General features: G+C 38.1%; 1 protein-coding gene across 1 annotated transcript in view; it reads right to left on the reverse strand.

Annotated features, from left to right (window-relative positions):
* The window catches only part of CACNA2D3 (calcium channel, voltage-dependent, alpha 2/delta subunit 3), a 904,008-nt gene that overhangs the window by 16,295 nt on the left and 869,496 nt on the right, over positions 1–18,217 (reverse strand). The gene's annotated exons all lie outside the window — the stretch shown is intronic.

The following is an 18,217-nucleotide window of genomic DNA, read 5'->3' on the forward strand; positions in this document are numbered from 1 at the left end:
CTGGAGTTCACTCAAACTCACGTCCATCGAGTTGGTGATGCCATCCAGCCATCTCATCCTCTGTTGTCCCCTTTTCCTCCTGCCCCCAATCCCTCCCAACATCAGAGTCTTTTCCAATGAGTCAACTCTTCACACAAGGTGGCCAAAGTACTGGAGTTTCAGCTTTAGCATCATTCCTTCCAAAGAACACCCAGGGTGATCTCCTTTAGAATGGACTGGTTGGATCTTCTAGAGCCAGCTAAATGGTTTTTCCCTTTAGAAACTGTGGTGCTCACATCACTTTGTCCTCAGTCTGGGGCTACAAGAAGGCCCCACTTTACCTTTTCACATCCTTCCAGGAAATGTACTCATGTAAGACATCCTATCCAGAGTTGGAAAAGAGCCAGCACTGTGGGATCTGTCTAATAGATGCCTACAAGACATTTGACAAAAATTCCACCCCTGAAAACAGTCCTCAAGAGAACAGAAATAGGCACTTGATTGTGAACCAAATTTAGCATCATACTGCAGGATAGAATACTCAGAGCTGTCTAGAATCAGAAGAAGTCATGGAGGTTCATTTCCCCCTTTATTGTTTGCCATTGTTTGAAAAACATCAACCTCTGCAATTAAACCAGAGAAATGAGCGATGATTAAATGTTGGAACAAAGGAAGTATTCATAGGTACCTAAAACATGCCCTTATCCCCATTTTCAATAATTATTCCTCCTGGTTTCCTTTATCTCCTACTGGTGCCACCATCTAATGAGTCACACAAATTAGAGATCTTGAAGTTATTCACAGGGCTTTCCTCTTTAACATCCCATGCCCTGATTTGACCATTTCCTCAATACCTCTCAAACCCACCCTTTCACGTCCCATCCCCAGGGCCAGCTTTATGGGCAAGTGATCAGTACAGTTACACAGGGAGACAGTGACAGAGCAGTTACACTTAGAAGGCCTGCCCACTTCGGGTTTACTGCTCTGCAGGCAGGGCTATCTTGAATTGTTTAATCTTATCTTTGAATTTGTGTTTTGTAAGTGAAGTCCAAGGGAGAATGGGGCATGTGTGAGGGGTATGAAAGGTGAGAGGTCCTAGTTGCCTGGCTCCTGCCCTGGACCACCAACCCTATCACCCTCCAGCCCTGGTGAAGTGCTGGGTGCAGGAATGGGGAGCATCAAGGCCTGGAGGGTGCGGAGGGGAGGGGGCTGTACCATAGCATTCATACATAGCACCACTGCATTTTCAACCAGAGACCTAACAGGAGTAAACCTCTCACTTACCCCCTTCTCCAGGTACTAAGTGTGTCTTGATGCTAAAATGCAAAGCCACTGGGGATTGACCATCCACTATGAGATGCAGTGGTAGAGCCATGGAGGGGAGACTAAGTCCTCTTCTCTAAGCAGGACACGACAGCTCAGTCCTGTGCTTGTGGAAGGGACCCCCAGCACAAGCTGCACATCCCACTGAGCAAGAGACAGAGTCCAGGATGTCTGTGAGGACCTGCACCTACACAGAATGTCCCTGTGCCTGAAGGAGCAGGATATTAAATAGGTGATTAAAAGTGTCATGACAGGTCAAGAAAGACCACAGAAAAAAGGAAATGCTTTTACCTTTCAGAACTTTAGTAACACCATTTTTTTTTGAACAAGCAGCCCATATTTTCACTTTGTTCTGTGCCCCATAAATTATGCAGCTGGCCCTGCCACCCCACTTGATTTGTAGCACACCTTCCAAGCAGTTTCCCTGACATAGCCTCTTCTCCACTCTTGAGGTGGTGGAATCCTTCCCCCTCTTCCCACCTACCATGGCCCCTCGCACTGAGTCCATGGTCTACAGTGGAGTGAAACAAAGCCCTGCTTGATCCAGTGCACTCTCTCTCCATCCCCACGTGTTCAACTGCCCTGACATGTAAGCTAGCATGCTCCTTCCCAACGACCAGGCTTGCTGACCTACCATGGGTCCTCGAATGCACTATGCTTCCTTTCCTTCAGTACTGAGACTGAAGCAAAGCTCTGTTAGGCTGGGTGGCTTGCTGGAATTTCCTGGGGGAGCTTTTCACTTCACTTTAAACGCATGCCTAGTCTGCACCTAAACCAAATTACATTAGAATCCCTCAATGTAGTACCAAAGCTTCTGTATTTTTTAAGCTACTTGACTGACTCATACTGGCCTAGATAAGCATTCCTCAAACTCACCATGCTACAAATGACTTAAGGGTCTGGTTGAAATGCAGATTCTGTTCAGTAGGACTAGTATGACACCCATGATTCTGCCTTTCTCATCTGCTCCCAGATAATGCTGATGCTGCTTGCTCAGGAATCAAAAGGCTGAGTCTTGCAGTCACTTCTTTCCAAACCCCTGGAGAACCCAGATTCATTTCTAAATGACTGACTGTTATTTTTCCCATGAAGTGCTCCTTCACATGAAGAAGAAGGTCCTCCTTCGTTCTCCCATGACCTGTTGCAGGTACCTGAATAACCCATACACACACACTTCTATATGTATGTGGAGTGGAATCCCCTTTTCCCCCTCTTGTACTACCACACCCAAAAAGGCTGGAACATCGACATCAACACTCTAGGCTACATTTAGAACCATATGAACACTGTAAGTTATGGAAAATTCTCTTTTGGTAATTCTGGCAAATACATGGAATTGTTATGCTATAGAGTAAGTAAAGATGAGGTTCAACAAGAGGCCCCTCTGGGTGTTGGACAGGAGGCATTCTGGTTAAAAATGCATAACCTAGACCTAAGCATGGATAACATCAGACAAACCCAAACCCAAAAACATTCTACAAAATGCCCAGCCTGCAGATGTTAAGGAAAAGTGAGGCATCTACTCTCGATGGAAGGAGTCTGGAGAGGTGTGACAACTCAACGCAATATGTGGTCCTGAATTGGACCCTCTAGCATGAAAGGCATTCCTGAGACCATTAATGAAACTTGAATGGCGTTTTCACAGAAAGAGTAGACTGGAGTTCTTTGTACTGTCCTTAAGATTTTCTGCCTTTTGAAACCATTTCGGAATAACAGTATCTGGGGTTGGCCAAAACTTAACATCTTATGGAAAAATCCAAATGAACATTTTGGCCAACGCAAGAGAAAGGAAAAACAATGAAATGTTTAAAAAAAAAAAAAAAAGCCATGAACAAAACAAAGAAGAAAACAAACAATGAATCCCTATTATAAGCTCAAATCAAAAGTCATGACGACAGATGCTTCAAATTTCAGGAGTTAGTTGGCCAACAAGCTGCTGCTCCCCTATGGGCCCCATGATATAGCTTATTCTTTTCTAAGGTTCTCCTGGAGTAGGAAATGGAAACCCATTCCAGTATGCTTGCCTGGGAAATCCCATGGACATAGGAGCCTTGCGGGCTACAGTCCATGGGGTCTCAGAGCTTCAGACATGATCTGAGCGACAGAGCACACACACAAACACACACAAGGTCGGTGACAGGAGGGGCTGATTTACTTAGCCATGCAGTAGGTGAACAAGCCAGCCAGAGTCTTCTCTCCTTCCCTCCCTCCCTCTCCTTCCTTTTTCTCTTCCTTTCTTTCTCCCTCCCTTCCTCATTCCTCTATCTCTGTTCATAACCAAAGGTACCTATTTTTTTTTAATTTAGATAATTTGGTCTCCTAGACTTCTGAGAGTGAGGCATAGATGTTCATTTTTGTTTTCTATGCATCAGCTCAGTACTAAAGCTTACTGACTAATGATGGAAAAAGAATGAAAGACAAAAATATAATCCAAAGTAGTACAGGCTCCGAGACAAGTGAGTTCTGCAGAATAAACTACAAGGTTTAGCAGACCAGAACTGTTGATTTGAACAATTGTTCAAGATCCAAAACCCCTTTACTTCTAGCTGATTTCAGAAAAAAAAAGAGGTCCCCGCCCTACCCGCTAGAGCAATTTTCTTTGATATTCAATCTCCCTTCTTTGGTACCAATACCCTACTCTTTGTGCAGGAATCCACCCTTCCTCCAGGCAGCCCAGGTGCTTCTGAGGAGCTAACCCTGCCCAGACATGTTACCTGGGCCTGAACTGACTGGGACAACTTCTTCCCCTGAAAAAAGTAACTGGTTCAGAGGTGGGCACTGGACCGAAGGGACTCCAATCAGACTGAAACCCTAAACTCTTTTATTTCTACTCTCAACACATAAGAACAAGGAAACTTTCAGCCTTTGGAGAAATGGGCAGCCTTCTTACGCTCATGGTTGGAAAAAAGGCAAGGAGACAACCTGGGTCTTGGTCCTAACCTGTGGGAAGCTGCAATAAGCCTATACCTTACTTTTCTGTTGAAGCTTGCTTGAGATTAATCTTCTGTTATTTGTAAATGAAAGGATAATAGATAGTACACTCTTAAATTCCTTACGATGGTCATTATGTTGCCTGATCAAATTATAATTGGAAAACTTAGGCGTTAGGGAACCAAGCCTCAGCACACTTGATGGCTTCTGCCAGGTGTTCCTCAGATGGCCTGCCAGGAGCCAGACTGGCTCAGGCCTTTCCTGCATCATTCACTAGAGTGGGAAATGTGCTGTATTTTTATAGTTAAGAGCTGAGATTAAATGGGACAAGCATATTGTCTTTGTTATACTTATTTATTCAAAAATGTATATACAATGGACATATTACGGCATTCCATTTATGAGTCGCTGATGGGAAGTGCACACAAAGAACTCAAATGATGCTTTGTCTGCAAGGCAGTGTCCCACGGTGGTATTTATTATACTGTAGACAGAATGAGTCCAAAAGACCCATAATAATGACTTTAACTCATCCTCAGCCCCACCAAGGATTTGTTGAGATTTATGGTGCCAACTCAGAGCCTGAAAATCACTTGGGCAGGAAGTGATTCTTTGGTATTATCAGCCCAAGGCAGGTGGCAAGGAAAGCTATTTTGTGTTTGAAATATGGGGGAAAGAGCCCCATAGAAAGAAAAGCAAAAAGGACTCAATTTTCTTTTCTCATCTCAGAAGAAGAAAATCTCAAAAGAGCTGACAACAAAAGATATTTTAAAAACTTGGCTATTATTTTAGCTTTTTGGTCTTTTATTTATTTATTTTTTTTTTTGGTACTAGCGTCTTCAGTAAATCCTCTTAATTATGACATGAGCCATTCTCTTCTAATCCCTTAAGAAGAGTAAGGAATTTGTTAAATATTTTCACTGGAACTATTAGTGTCTTTTCTTATAAATAATGAGAATAAGGGCTAACATTTATGGAGTATTTATCTAGTGCCAAGCACTTATCTGAGCAGTTCCCTTTTAATCTTCACACCAACTCAAAGAATTATCATCTTAAGGATGAAAATATATATGCTTTGATAAGTTAGACGATTTCTCCAAATCCTAAAACCCATCACATATCCAAGTATCAAAACTCTATACAACCAAACCTATTTGACTCTGAGCCTTGATTTTAATGATTACACTTTAATCACCATCATCATCATCCCTACTGTCGCAGTCATCACCATTTACCATTTGTTGAGCCCTTACCGTAGCAGTCATTGTATGAGCTTTTTTTTTTTTTTTTTTTTTACCTAAAACTGGTTTATTTCACAACAGCTCTAGGAGACAGGTCACACCTAAGATTTAGAGAACATGAGTAATCTGGTCCCATCTTGCTTTAAGATAGCATAAATAACAGGTATCAGAGCCCAGTTCTGGATTTAAGCTATCAGACTTTACTCCCACCATGCTGCTAAGTCACTTCAGTCGTGTCCGACTCTGTGTGACCCCAGAGACGGCAGCCCAACAGGCTCTCCAGTTGCTGGGGTTCTCCAGGCAAGAACACTGGAGTGGGTTGCCATTTCCTTCTCCAATGCATGAAAGTGAAAAGTGGAAGTGAAGTCACTCAGTTGTGTCCGACTCTTAGTGACTCCATGGACTGCAGCCTACCAGGCTCCTCCATCCATGGGATTTTCCAGGCAAGAGTACTGGAGTGGGGTGCCATTGTCTTCTCCGACTCCCACCATCTTACCCTATAAAAATCAAATATTACATGGAAAAGTATATTGGGCAAATTTCACTGATAAACTGAGAACAGAGAACCTGTCTCTTGATTGAAGGATTCAAATCGACATTACCTTGGATTCATAGTTACAGTCTTCCACTTTCTAGCTTTATACTATCTTCTACAATCTTCAGGTGAATGGCTGGTTTCATTCAGCAAAATAGAACAACATCATAATGAACTATCAGGAGGTCTAAATAGACTCAGAAATAAAAAGAATTCATGAGGGAGTTAAACATCTAATTTTAACTGGAAAAGTCATATTTTACCATTAATAATTGCTTTCTAAAATGTTTGACATCTCACATTACATGGATAAAAAGCATCTTGTCTGCCACATTATGTTAAGAGAAAATAAAACAATGAGGCTAAGTATAAGTCTTGCACAGAAAAAAAAAGCCTGGAAGGAAATACTGTCATTGTTATTTAGTTGCTAACTTGTGTCCAACTCTTTTGTAACCCTATGGACTGTAGCCTGCCTGGCTCCTCTGTCCATGGGATTTCCCAGGGAAGAATACTAGAGTGAGTTGCTATTTCCTTCTCCAGGGTATATCCCCAACCCAGGGATCAAACCTGCATCTCCTACTTGGCAGGTAAATTCTTTACCACTGAGTCACCTAGATACTTTTACTTATCAGAGGTTTACAGATGAAGGAACTAGGTAACTTGCCTGAAGTTACTAAACTGATAGACATGGAGCTGAGATTCAGGTCCAGACTCTTTGGCTTTAAAGTGTAAGCACCAACTTCCCTGCCTCAGTTCTCAGTGGTGAAATTGCAAGTGATTTTTACTTCATTCTTTCTGTATTTCTCTACTGTTCAGTTTTCTGCAATGAGTAGAAGTTACATTTAATGGGAACCAGAACCATGGAATAATAGCTTTCTATTTTTTAGACTGCAGACATACATATTTAGAAAACTAAATCTCAGTAATCAGCATCTGCTTTACAATCTCAGTTGCTAACAGAAAAACTAAAATCAGGTGAAATTCCTCCAAAATGATTAACTGAAAGAACACAGAAGTACCTCCTTAGTGGTCTTGCCACTCTCTTCTGTGTGACCAATTTGACTATATATCCTCAAGGTAAGCTCCCATCAAAGAACCCTCTCTGAGCGACACTATAATATCATCTTTAACACTGCCTGATTTACAACTGAAACTCAATATATTTTCACGGACTGAAATAAAGGCTGAACCCATGCTTTCCTCCTCTGATGCTTTCTGAATAATATATTTTGTAGCATTGAATCAGTTTCCCAGGGAGTCAGACAAATCATGTAGTTTGGTATACTTTGAGACCTGACTTCTGGAACCAGTGTTGCCCATCAGTCCCATCACTATTAAATAGTTCCTTATCACAAAACGGCACACTTATTCATTTTGAAGAATGTAAGCACTGAAGGTAGAGCCATCGGAAAATTCCAAGAGAGAAACATGTAATTAAGAAATGTTGTAGCAAAGGCAATGGTGTAGGTTTGAAAGATTAGTGTTCACATAGATTTTTGTGACTACTGGTGAGATACTCCAACACAGAAGAAGAAAAAGGTGTCCCAGAATAAAAATGAGAACTATTCTCCCATATCCACATAAAAAATATCAATGTGGAATAGATATGAAGAATAAAATGAAGGAGAAGAGAAGAGCAGAGGGTACTAGAAAGCTGACTGGTTCAAAAATCAGTGGAGTTGAATCAAGCTCCCAGAATGAAATTAATAAGAAAACCACCTTGGGAATTATTCCTTTTCCTCTCTCAGCCTAGTTTTTCTATCTTAAAAGTTATTTCTAAGGTACATTCCCAATCTAACATCTGCTAAAGTATTTGGCTTTCACATCATTGATTCCTCCTTGCAGAGAAACTCTGACATTTCTCTAAGCTGATACAACAGACTTTGATTATTTGTCACTATCATCTTTTCTTTTGTTTAGTTCCCTCCACTGTAAAAACCAAAATGAATTACATCTACATTTCTTTTTTATTAAAAAGATGTTTAGTTAAAATCCAAAAATTCTAAATGCTATATTAACCTAGGGTGACACTTATGATTCTAACTAGTGCAGAGAAATTCTATACATGTTAAAGGTAAAAAAATTTAATGAATAAATACTACATTCCAGGACTAGGGGTAAAGATGAAATAGACTAGCCTACTAAAACCTTAAAACCAAACCTCCCAAAGAGCAAAGTGATCCAATGCTAATAATTTACACTATAATGTACAATCAAGTTTTATTCTCCAAAGGAAGATAAGCAAACTCCAGGGCATGTACAGTGTACCATCCACAATGCTGTGTGAAAAAATAACTCTCTCTGTGTGTGTGCATGTGTGTGTGTGTGTGTTTTAATTGCTCAGTCTGACTCTGCAACTGTAGCCTGACAGGCTCCTCTGTCTATGGAATTTTTCAGGCAAGAATACTGGAGTAGGTAGCCACATGAAGAAATAATAAAACATGACAAAACATTCAGGAGAAAAATCAGTTAATAAAAAGACCAAGATATGACTCAAATGTTAGAATTTATAAATGTGTAGATGCAAAAATATATTTATTTTAATGAACCTAAAACCATAGGTATATTGGGCAAAGGAATGAAGGAATTCCAATGAAATAGGAAAACTGCATAAAATCACCAAATATAAATCCTAAAGCAGAAAGAATACAATACCTGAAATCTAAAATACAGTGAATTTTAGCTGATAAAGATGTGGTTGATATATACACATATATAAAAGAACATTAATCAGCCATAAAAATAATGGAATTTTGCCATTTGCAACAACATGGATGGATGATGGACCTGGAGAGTATTACACATAGTTAAAAAAGTCAGACAAAGGCAAATACTATAGGTCATCACTTACATATGGGATCTAAAAATAAAACAAATGAAATGAATAAATATAACCAAACAAAAACAGACTCAGATATAAAGAACAAACTAGTGGTGGTTATCTGTGGCGAGACAGAAGGCAGGAGGGGCAAGATAGGGGTAGGAGACTAAAAAAGTACAAATTAGTATACATAAAATAAATAAATAACAAGGTTATATTGTGCAGCACAAGGAATATAGTTGATATTTTGTAACAACTACTGAATCACTGTGTTGCATACCTGAAACTAATATTGTAAATTAATTATAGGTCACCACCTCCCCTTCACTACCATGGTGGTGGTTTAGTCACTAAGTCATGTCTGACTCTTGTGACCCCATGGACTGTAGCCTGCCAGGCTTCTCTGTCCATGGGATTCTGTCTGTCCAGTGGGCTGCCATTTCCTTCTCCAGGGGATCTTCCCAATTCAGGAATCAAATCTGGGGCCCCTGCATTGCAGGCAGACTCTTTACTGGCTGAGCTATGAGGGAAGCCAACTATACTTGAATACAAAAATAACAAAATAAATTAAAAACTGATTAGGCACAATAGAAGAAAAGATAAATAAATGTCAAGCCAAGTTAACAGCAACCACCAAACTAGAAAACAAAAAGGGGGGAAAAAGATGCAGGCAAAAATGAATAGCACCTCAATAAGCAATGACACAATACCAAGCAGTGTAACAGACCAGAATTTGGAATCTCAGCAGAGTAAAGAGAGACTGGGCCAAAAAAATATAGATAAAAATACCAGGTTGCTTAAAATGAGAGAGAAGAATTGGGAGTTCATTTTCATAAGGTATGTACATCACACACGAAACAATATTATTTAAAGATAAACCATGACAAATTAAAGATGTATTAATGTTATAAACCTTACTATATTCATTTAAAAAATCTACTTGAAAACCATGTAATAAACCTGTAGCAGGAAAAAATGGAATCATAAAACATTAAATATAAAACAAGGTAGGAGAAAAAGAGGAGAAAAGAAACAAAGAACAATAAACAGAATACAACTAGAAGGATGGTAGCTTTTAAGCCAAACATATCAACAGCTAAATTAAAAATTAAAGACCTCAACATTACCAATTAAAAGAAATTGACATACTGGAGAAAAAAGTGAGATACCTCTATACACTGTCTACAAGAAACTTTGTAACTATGAACACATAGATAAGCTCAAAGTAAAAATATTAAAACAGGTATACCATGAAAATACTAATTGAAAAAAGGTACAAAGACTATATTAATATAAAGAAGGATATCACAGAGAAAGTAGAAAGTTAATTCATTAAAATGTGTAATAACATATATACTAAATGCTGTTAGGTATATACACATTTAGGATTATTATGCATGAAGCAAAAACTAATACATCCTGAAAGGAAAAATAGACAAATCCACAATTATGCTTGGAGACGGAAACAGTCCTCTTTTGGTAATCATACAGATAGCAGAATAAGTGGGCAGAAAATTGTTCAGGATATAGAAACAATTTTACCTAACTGACATGTATAGAACACTGCAATTAACAAGAGCAAAATATACATTTTGAAAGAATGGAAACCCTCACCAAGTTCAATCATGTTATATAGGTCATAAAGCAAATCTTTGCAAATTTAAAAGAACTGAAATTATACAAAGAATGTTCAAACCATAATGAAATTATACCCAAAATAAATTATAGAAAGATTTCTGGAAGACCCCCCAAATATTCTGAAATTGAACAACATATTTCTAAATAACCTGAGGTCAAAGAGAAAGTTCCAGAGAAAATAAAATCATTATGCTATACACCCAAAACTAATGTAATGTCATATGTCAATTATATCTCCAGTTTTAAAAATTGGCACAACAACTAAATAGACATTTCATTGAATAAAATATATGGAGGGCAAACAGGCATAAGAAAAGAAGTCTAAAATCATTATCCAGCAGAGAAATGCTAAACTATAATGACATGCCAGTGTGCTGTTCTCAGAATGGCTAAAATAAAAATAAATAAATATAAATGACAATATCAAAAGCTGGCAAGGATGAAGGGCAACTGAAACTGTCATACACTGTTGGCAAAAAGGCAAGATCATACAGCCATATTAAAATTTAATTTGGCAATTTCTTATACATTTAAACATACAGTCCTGAAATTCAACTCCTAGGTATGCATTCAAGTGAAATGACAACTTAAGTTCATATAAACGACGTGAATGTTTACACTGGTTTTATTCATAATCATTAAAAATCCAAACAACCCAACTGTCTGTCAACTGGAGAATGGATAAACAAACTGTGATACATATGCTGGCCTACTATTCAATAATAAAAAGGAATTAACTGCTGTTGTAAGATATAACAGGCTTCCCAGGTGGCTCAGTGGTAAAGAACCCACCTGCCAATGCAGAAGACACAAGAAATGTGGGATTGATCCCTGGGTTCAGGAAAATGCACTGGAGGAGGAAAGGGCAACCAACTCCAGTGTTCTTCCTGGGAACACCTCATGGATAGAGGAGCCTGGGGGCTACAGTCCATGGGGTCACAAATAGCTGGACATAACTGAATGACTGAGCACACACATAAGATATAACACGACAAAATCTCAATTGTATTACATCAAGTAAAAGAAGTCAGACTTGAAAGGCTACATTCTACATGATTTAACTTATGTGATACTCTGGAAATGACCAAATCATGGGGACAGAAAACATCACTGTTTGCTAGGAACTGTGCTTTGGGGATGGTGTTGACCACAGTTGGGTATCTCAGGAAGACTTTCTAGGGTAATGGCTGCTACTGCTGCTAAGTCACTTCAGTCGTGTCCGACTCTATGTGACCCCATAAATGGCAGCCCACCAGGCTCCCCCATCTCTGGGATTCTCCAGGCAAGAACACTGGAGTGGGTTGCCATTTCCTTCTCTAATGCATGAAAGTGAAAAGTGAAAGTGAAGTTGCTCAGTCGTGTCCGACCCTCAGCGACCCCATGGACTGCAGCCTACCAGGCTCCTCCATCCATGGGATTTTCCAGGCAGGAGTACCAGAGTGGCGTGCCATTGCCTTCTCCGCTAGGGTAATGGAACTGCTATTAATATATCTTAACTGTGATGCTACATATACAACTATAAGTATTAGTCAAAATTGATAAGATTCTATGCCAAAAATAACAAATTTTATCATCAGTTGCAGTCTGTCAGCTCAGTCGCTCAGTCGTATTCAACTCTTTGTGACCCCATGGACTGTAGCACACCAGGCTTCCCTGTCCAATTTTATCATATATAAATTAAAAATATGAACAAATACAATGAATTATATCATAAACTTTTATGCAGAGCACATCATGTGAAATGCCAGGCTAAATGAAGCCCAAGTTGGAATCAAGATTGCTGGGAGAAATATCAATAACCTCAGATATGCAGATGACACCCCCTTTCGGCAGAAAGTGAAGAGGAACTAAGAGCCTGTTGATGAAAGTGATAGAGGACAGTGAAAAAGCAGGTTTGAAATCCAACACTGAAAAAACTAAGATCATGACATCCGGTCCCATCGCTTCAGGGCAAATAGATGGGGAAACAATGGAAACAGTGACGGATTTTATTTTCTTATTTTCCAAAATCACTGCAGATGGTGACTGCAGTCATGAAATTAAGACACTTGCTCCTTGGAAGAAAAGCTATGACCAACCTAGACAGCATATTAACAAGCAGAGACAATAACTTTGCCAACAAAAGTCCATCTAGTCAAAGCTATGGTTTTTCCAGCAGTCATGTATGGATGTGAGAGTTGGACCATAAAGAAAGTTGAGCACCAAAGAATTAATGCTTTTGAACTGTGGTGTTGGAGGAGACTCTTGAGAGTCCCTCGGACTGCAAGGACATCAAACCAGTCCATCCCAAAGGAAATCAGTCCTGAATATTCATTGGAAGGACTGATGCTGAAGCTGAAGCTCCAATACTTTGGCCACCTGATGCGAAGAATTGACTCACTGCAAAAGACCCTGATGCTGGGAAAGAATGAAGAAACAAGGAGAAGGGAATGACAGAGGATGCGATGGTTGGATGGCATTATCAACTTGATGGACATGAGTTTGAGCAAGCTCTGGGAGGTGGTGATGGACAGGGAAGCCTGGCATCCTGCAGTCCATGGGTCATGAAGAGTCAGACATGACTGAGTGACTGAACTGACTGATACCATAAACAACATCAAGAACAAAAAGAACTAAAAAGACCAAAAATGTATGCTGCTTCCACAAGGTGCACTTAAAAATAAACACACAGATGAGTTGAAAGTAAAAGAATGGTACAAGATACAACATGCAGAAGAAATCTGGTTTGGTACATTAATATCAGTTAAAGACTGGTAATATCACCAGGGATTAAGATAGCCATTTCCTAATAGTAAAAATAAGATAATTAATCAATAGGGCATAAAAATCCTAACTGTGTGCACCTAAAAACAGATCTCAAAATAATGAAACAAATATTTATGGAATAAAGGATTTTTATGGAATATAAACATATAAATCCACAATCATAGTTGGGAGATTTTAGCAACTCTTTCTTAGCACTTGATAAAACAATTAGACCATAAATCAGGTAGGACATAGAAGATTTCAACAACGTTATCAACATCTTGACCTGACTGACATTTATGAAGTACTCCAACCAACAAGTGCCAAATACAAACTCTTTTCAAGTGCATGTGGAATATTCACCAAGATGGCAATATATTGGGATATAAAATGTTTCAGTACATTTAAAAGGACTTAACTCATACAGAATATGATCTCAAGCTGCAGTAGAATTGAGGTAGAAATAAAATATATTAAGTAAACCATAAGCTTTCCAAATATTTGGAAAATTAAGCCACACGCCTTCAATAATATATAAGTCAAAAAATAAATCACAAATTATATTATAAAATATTTTTAAACCAGAAAACAGTAAAAAGGCAGCATATCAAAGTTTGTGAAATATATACTATTATCATTCTTAGAAGAAAATTTATAGATTTAAATGTTTATAGAGAAGAAAAATTATTCAAAAATAATGATTGAGGCTTTTACCTTAATTAGAAAAAATATAAAACCCAAAATAAACAGAAGAAAATATAAAGTTAAAACAAAAATCAAAGAAATAGAAAATGAACAGTAAAGGAAATCTCTAACAAAAATCAAAGAATAATTCCTTGAAAAGTTAAAAGGCAAACTCCAGAAAATTATTTGCAACATGTTTTATTTAAAAAGACAGTATTTCTAAATACAGGGTTCCCCTGGTGATTCAGTGATAAAGAATGCACCTGCTAATACAGGAGATGCAGGTTAGATCTCTGAGCAATCAAAACACCTATCAGAAGTAGAAAGTCCTGGGGATAAACTCTCATACATCCATGCAGTAGCACACCATGAAGCTGTGATAAAGAACAAAGACAATCTCAGTCCCCACTCTCCGCTGCTTACCACGGTGTCTGCCACCACATGTGTGCAGAGAACAAATAATCTCATAAATAAATGCATTGAATAAACTATACTTACTTTCATTTAAAAATAGCACTGTCATACTCCATAGTTTTTGCTTTAAAATGTATTTAATGCTAGAAGAGGAAAAAAAAAGACTGCTTCAAAAGGAAAAAAGTCACATCACAGAAGACAAATTATAAAAAGAAATAGGATATATAATAAAATGAGAAGAAAAATGTATGTCATGACACACTCAACAGTTAGTTTGCCTCATTCTTTAAAAATCACTATGGTAGTAAACTGGAGAACTTCATTTCTGTTTATTTTCTCCCCTTTCTAAACTGATGACAGTAACTTACTGCATGCATCTTAGCTTCTGTTCATAGTCTGGCACACCTTCTTACAGGGAGGTATTTATTACCTGCTTTCTCCAAAATTCTGTAACACAGGCTCTGAAATCTCTCCTCCCAAGGTACTAGTGATGCCTGGGTGGATTCTGTTCAGGTTTTCCCGAAGCCTGATTCACAGCTCATGATCACTCATCCCTTTTTAACTGTCAGTCATTTTCCATAAACTCAACTTGCAATACTGGGATAGCCATTTTTCTCTGAACCTGGTTGAATTAGAGCCACACCTCCCTGTTACAGCCCTGAATATGCAGTAGGGACACACCGCCGCGAATAACCTCTGAATCTTTGGGAAGGAGAGATGCTCACGTAACTTCTGGCATTGCCTTAACCTCAGTTTTCTTCTCCTTTTCTTTTCTTCTTAATTATTTCTGATTTCTCCCCCAAGTTTATGCCAGTAAACTTGATGCCCAGTTTATGCTTCTGGCAATGAAATCCAGGTAAGTCTCTCTCATCTGGAGAATCTGGCCAAAATAAAGATTCCCAGACCCTGTTCCTGGAGCCTGGGAATCAGTAGGTGCAGTGTGAGGCCCAGGAACATACATTTTCACAAGTACCACCAGCTGATTCTGATGAGCCTTGTCCTGTGTTTAAAAACAACTGCTACATATTCTGACAGAGAAAACAAAGTAGAAAAATGACATCTTTAAAAAAAATCAAATTCCTTTGTTCTCAGTGATTATCTTAAAAATAAATCACAGGATCTTCCTGTTGGTCCAGTGGCTAAGACTATGTGCTCCCAGTGCAGGGGGCCCGGGTTCAATCCGTGGTCAGGGAACTGGATCCCCACATGTTGCAACTAAGAGCTCACATGCCACAACTATATTCCACATGCCACAACTAAGACCTGGCACAGCCAAAAGTAAATAAATAAATCACAAGGGATATTCTAATAATCTAAGATGGGAGGTCATCACAATATGGCTAGCTGACTACATGGTTAATAGTCTAAGTCATGGAGAAGGCAATGGCACCCCACTCCAGTACTCTTGCCTGGAAAATCCCATGGATGGAGGAGCCTGATAGGCTGCAGTCCATGGGGTCGCTAAGAGTCAGCCACGACTGAGCGACTTCCCTTTCACTTTTCACTTTCATGCATTGGAGAAGGAAATGGCACCCATTCCAGTGTTCTTGCCTGGAGAATCCCAGGGACGGGGGAGCCTGGTGGGCTGCCGTCTATGGGGTCGCACAGAGTCGGACACGACTAAAGTGACTTAGCAGTAGCAGTCTAAGTCAAATGGTTTAATGAAGCTGCCCACAGCACAGGTGGCAAAAGAATAGCCATTAACTTGACCCTAATTAACTTTTTAAACCAACTTGAGATCACAGTTCAGGAAACACCTGATGTGACCAATGCTGTATCTACAGAGCAAGGTTAGGTGCAGAATTTAAGCTGATATGTATTTGAGACCTTTCTTTTGAGTCAGCTCTATCACTGGCACTAACATATTTTAACCTCTACCTAAGCCATCTTTAGTAGACAGTTATCTGAATTCACCACTTTACATAACATGTAGAGATCTAGCTTGAAAGTACTGTTAGAATTATCCAAAGTAACTTAACTGTACAACAATTCCTTTTCTAGCCTGCACAGTTTGAAAATATAGAAAACAAGTCTCTGGTTTTTTTCTCCTCTTTCTTAAAAAACAATTCCATTTTCAGAGCTTCAGAGGCATGCATCTGAATGGAGAAGTGGACATAAGAATAGATGAATAGGCCAGTCAGGAAATGTTTGGAATCAATAGTATTAACATAATTAACTTGAGAGATTTACTCTGGACTGAGATCAGCATTCTGGAACACACAGACCTGCTAGAGAACTGTGTGACTTTATACATCCTGAGACTTTATCCTGTTTTAATCAGCAGTCATTAATCTCAACAATTTTTCATATTGTTTTAATTTTCCTGAACAGTTATATCCAAGCTCACACATTCAAAATGTGTTTCTGAAGCTCATTTTTCTGTGACTCTCAACAAGCCCATATGATGTCATTTCAAATGTTGCTTATTATTAAGTTGAAATAATTAACTGAACTTAGGACCCTGCTAGAAACTAGCAATATCTTTTGTTAAAACTGAACTTTCAAAAATAATGTGAGGAGATTTATAAATAACTACTAACAAAAGCACTAAATGTATAAACCTATCACTAATGTATTTTCTATTTTTCTTATGTCTTAGGTTAAATTACAAACAGGCTTATCCTATCACCTGAATATGAGAAATAAAAACTCGTACCACTTAGGTTTCTACCCTCAGTTGGTGTCATATCTTCCTGAAGGAAGATTTTCTTGAAAATAATTTCTACCTATTATCTGTTCTTCATAAAAGTTATAGCTTTTGTCCAAAAATAGTCAAGAGAAAAAGGAATCAAAAGAAAAATAAACATTTTTTACTTACACTATGAAACTGATTCTTATCAAGTTTTATTTTAACAAAGAATGGTTCTGAACTATTTTATTGTACTTGTAGGAATTGATATTAGAATAAATTGTTACATAAATACATAGAGTTTTAGGAATAAAGATATTCATGTATGGTGGCATTTCTTATAAAGCAAATATTACAAACAGCCTAAGTGAGGTTGGTTTAAAAAAACAGTAAATTTATATACTGTGTGGCTATTATAAAAATTGTGTTGCAGAAATATGTAAGGGCAAGGAAATATGTCTATGATATTTCAGGTAAAAAAAAAGCTATGTCATCAGTGTTTAAAGCATAATTATGATTCCAAAAGTGTTTAAAACATAATTATGACTTTTTAATGCAATACATAGGATAAATAGTTACTCTTCTTACTATATAAGCTCAATACAAAAGAAGAGACCAACAACATAGGACTAAAAACTTAAGAGAAAAATAGAAGGGGGTGGAATTGATATATATATATATATATATATTGGCTGTGCTGCATGGCTTGTGGGATCTTAGTTCCCCAACTAGGGATTGAACCTGGGTCCTCCACAGTGAGAGCATGAAGTCCAAATCTCTGGACTGGTAGGGAATTTTAAACAGAGGTAAGAATATACTTAGAGTGTATACAGAAAGGGAAATATAAATGGCTTTAAGACATATGGAATGTTTTCAACATACATCATTAAAAGAAAACCCACAATGATAGTCCATTTTTTGGGTATCAGAACGGCAAGGGGTGAAACATTTTGATAAGACACTATGTTGCTAAGAGTATAATAAACATATATTCTCCTAAACTAGTAGAAATACAAATTGGTTTAACATATCCAGAGTGCATTTTTGCAGGATCTATCAAAATTACATAAACTTTGACCCATTGATTCTTCTAATAATGTACCATACATACAAATAAATTACTTATTACCCAAGAATATTCATTTCTACACTGTCTCAAGTAGCCAACATTTTGGAACAACCTGAAAGTTCAATGAAAGTTATATGAAAACATCCTCCAAATTGGAATCTTGGGTAACCACTAAAAAAAAAAAAAAAAAAAAAGGCAAACCTATAAA

This window comes from Bison bison, unplaced genomic scaffold (assembly GCF_000754665.1).
Source record: "Bison bison bison isolate TAMUID 2011002044 unplaced genomic scaffold, Bison_UMD1.0 scf7180017864304, whole genome shotgun sequence".
NCBI lineage: Eukaryota > Metazoa > Chordata > Mammalia > Artiodactyla > Bovidae > Bison > Bison bison.